The sequence below is a fragment of the Gadus macrocephalus genome, chromosome 19 (genome assembly GCF_031168955.1).
Source record: "Gadus macrocephalus chromosome 19, ASM3116895v1".
Classification (NCBI taxonomy): domain Eukaryota; kingdom Metazoa; phylum Chordata; class Actinopteri; order Gadiformes; family Gadidae; genus Gadus; species Gadus macrocephalus.
Window position 1 is genome coordinate 878,846 of NC_082400.1, and position 4,197 is coordinate 883,042.

The following is a 4,197-nucleotide window of genomic DNA, read 5'->3' on the forward strand; positions in this document are numbered from 1 at the left end:
CGGGGCGTGTGTCGTGTATGTCGGCTCCTCCCCCAGCGAAGCTCCGCTTCGAGTAGGATTCACGTTGGCGAAATGACGTAGGGTGTGACGTTCGAGGCTTCGCCTCGGTCTACTGCTTCGAAATATGGGTTCAGTATTGGCGGGAGATTTCGACTATAAAGATGTCCCGTATATGATCACAACCTTGTGGTATATTCAATATACCACTAGTCTGTGATCGTAGTAGTTTGAGCATTGCATTTTCTGTAGTATCAATCGAAATATCACTTTCATTATTCATTTCCCCTTTTACAAAATCAGTTCTATCATTCTGCCAAAAAAATTCAATAACCACTGTCCAGAACACTTTAATGGCTATTAAATTAATCAGTCCTTCTCAGTTATCATGCAGTGTGGGTCGGCTTAGCTCCAGCTTGCGAGTTCAATCCCCAGCTCCTCCTAGCTCAGTGTTGTTGTGTCCCTTTTACTTTGCTCCTGACAGCTGACTGTCGCCTTGCATGGTTGACTCTGCCGTCGGTGTGTCAATGTGTGTATTTACAGATGTAAGTCGCTTTGGATAAAAGCGTCTGCTAAGACACGCTTTTGCCAAATTATCTATTTTCTAGCATGAGCTCTGTGCCATTTTATGAATGGCACACTCAATGTATGTCACAATGTATCACTGAAATGACTTCAATTCTCAAATGATTTAATGTTGTATCGGCACACAAAGCAAAAATCACATTTTGGGTTGGGTTGTCATAATTTCATTCACCACTAGATGTCCCTAGCGTACTCAATTGAAGCTTCGAGCACGAACCACTTTGGTGGTTCATCTGGCTGAGAGGCTTTGACATTTCATGAGGCATCATCTCGGCACCACTAATGGTGGTTGCTATCGACCGCCCCCTCTAATCCTTACATGGTTCTAAAAACCACGCGGCAAAGGAGCTGCCGTCAATTGTGTTGTATTTGTCGTAAACTAGGGTCCGATGGTTGGAAAATAGACAGATATTCCAAGGTATCCTTAAAAGGCAGCTCGGATGTTTTTATTTTCTGCAGTTTAGACTTCTTCTATAACCTATTTTTGAAAGCAAAACACCAAGCTCATTGATTTAACGAGGCAGGGTTATTTGAAACAATTAAATAAATATTTATGAGGTCATTCCTTCTCCTGAGTTTGCTTCCTATTTATGTCTAGTGTACAACCCTACTGTCCACAAGTATCCCCCCCCCCTCCCCATATGGATTTGGAGAATTGTTGCCACGTCCCAGTGGTGGAGGTATCATATATATGAAAGAGGGCATTAAATGATACTACAATGATCAATTAGGAGGCCGAAGCCCTAAAGGAAGTGATGCAATAGGTGACTGGGTCGACAACATTTAAGTAAGCTGTACCTTGGGGTCTCTTATATATCAAAGGGGGTCTCAAAGGACGCATATACGCTTTAACCTGTGGCTCCAGCCATACAGGAAATGACTCAGCAAGTGCTCCATCTCGTTGCACCTCACCCAGCGGCTCGCTTGCAAGATTTTGGCCTGAAGTTCTTCCCAGACCTACACCGTAGCCATCCAACCTGCATATCTGAGAATCAGGCCTCTCTTTAATAATGACAAAAAGTTATGAGAGAAATACACATTAACTTTTGTTGTCTCATAAGCGGCGTGGTGCCGGCTCCTTTTTGACCTTTTGACCCCAGACTTCTGGGGGAATAGCTGAATCAATTCATTAGTCAATCAGAAGCATGTAAATATCTTCCCGGTGGCGTAAGAGGGCGAACAAGGTGTCCGCCAACATCTACGCTTCCAGGCGATTGCAACGGTGCCACACATGAGCATATTCGAATATGTTTAATGGTAGTAATTAGCTGTCGAAATTGGAGGCCTTAATCAATAATGAGCAGCTATTGATTTGCTTCCAGATAGAAATTTGTGACAAATGACATGTTATTTATCATCTACACGTTGACCAATGACACCAAGCATGACACTCTCGCAAATGGTAACATGTATTTTACATGGTACACCTATGGTTAGGGTTATACACCTCAGCTTAACGTGTAGATGCTAAATAACATGTAATTTGTCAAAAAACTCCATCGGGAAGCAAATCTATAGCTGGTCATTATTGATAAAGGCCTCCCAAATCGACAGCTAATTACTAACCCGAAACATATTCAAATATGATCATGTGTGGCACTGTTGCAATCGCCTCAAAACGTAGATGTCAAAGGACACCTTGTTTGCCCCGTAACGCCACCGGGAAGATATTATACTTCTAATGGATTGATTCATATTTTAAGGTTCTCGGAGTGAGACTTTAAGCGGCTGCAGCCGCTTAAAGTGTTGAGACGAAAAGATGATATCAAGACATTTATAGAATATTCCCATTCACATTATGATTCTTTGTCATAAGTGTTGAGACGAAAGATGATATCAAGACATTTATAGAATATTCCCATTCACATTATGATTCTTTGTCATAACATCCGACCAAACATCCTTCACATTCACAGAGCGAAGATTATGAAAGTCCAGGCCCCCCCTTCCTGCCCTCGGGGTCCGACCGGGCCAAGTTTCGGTCCGGGGGTCCCAGTTAGGCCCTAGAACAAGGTATTCAAATTTCAGGGCGGTAGGACCATCCTATCTCAAAAACAGTTTTTCCACCACATTCTGAACCATTAGGTCTTGCAGGCAACACATCTGAGGGGCTTTGTCTAAATGACAGTCCATTTGGGAAAACTTTTTTTCTCTAAGGGCTAGAACTCCAAATCTCGGATATGTCATTCTCGGGGCCCCGGGAAATGTGTGTAAACATTTTAGTATCCCTAGCTATCTCGAAAAGGCCGGAAAAGGGGCGTGACCTCCAATAGTACAGTAAATTTGTGCAAGACAGAGTTTAGTTTCTAGTCCCCATTTTTTGTGGGATGGAGGTGTACATTTGTGGCTTAAAGGCACCCAGTGCAACTTTCGAGGCAAAAATGAACATTCAATTTCTAGTCTTTTTTACACGTAGTATATTTCAATAACTCCCTACCATTACATATCGACATTGAAGGAGCGAAGATGAGACGTCATTGTGTGGTGAGAACTGATAGAAAATCGTAAACAAAAACAATGGGTGACATTTTCTTTATTTATTGCGATCTCACAAAAATAAACAGGATTCCAGTCGGCAATCCTCGGAACAAGACCGATGAGTCCCGAACGCTTCCAAAATGTGATCCTGTCACTGGTTTTGTTTGCCAATGCGCGAATTGTTTTCTAAGTGTGTACATACTTTACGATACGCACCCACATTAAAATTTTGTACCATTTTGTACCGTTTTGTGCTGCTTTTTCTGCGCCCGTGGTTTTCTCATTTCTGTAAGGATGGCACATCGTCCTCCCCGAGCAACAAAGCAGAAAGCCCTGGAGGGTTTTCACCTGATGGAGGAAGATTCCAGCAACGAGGTATGTAGAAAAGTTTTGTTTTCTAACTTTTGCGTGGACCGTAACGTTATGTGTTGTCATCGATCACCGGTCTCACTTAGTATTCTCTAATAGATATGAGTAGATAAAGTAGATTACTTACCTGTCAACCACCTTCAGTTCCGATTTGATAAGTTTTCCCATTTGTAGAAGTTTGTTTTCATGGAAGTACCGATTTGATGAATTTTGCGTCCAGCAAGCCTTTTTTTGGGGGGGAATTTTTAGCATCTACCGTGGAAAATAGAAGCCAGGCGGCAATTTACCCGCCGATATTCCCTAAAGTCTACGCTTCGAACCTAATGTAAACAACAGTGGAGTTTAGCATTTCAATGACCCTGTCACCTTTCTCGGTCGAGTGCTAATTATGGAAGATCTGAACCACACCAATATAAAAACAAGAGAATGCATATTGCCCTTTATCCGACCGCCAAACTTAGTAACTATAGATGAAAACCTATAAACATGATAATCACTTATTAGGCCCGATTTACATTACTGTTCTACACATCGTACAGCAATTTCAAAGTGTAAAGCGGGCCTTACTTTTCATCTTGAATCATTCTAGTACCCTTTCTCATTCATCTTTTACTGTCTGGTCTAGGACAATCTGGGGCCACAAAGGGCATTTGCCCGACACATGGCAGAGAGTGTATCATCAGGTCCGGCCACTGAACCACTTCTAGACATGGACATGTCCTCTGCGGATATGTCCTTTGAGATGGACAGTGATGAGATTAATCTCGA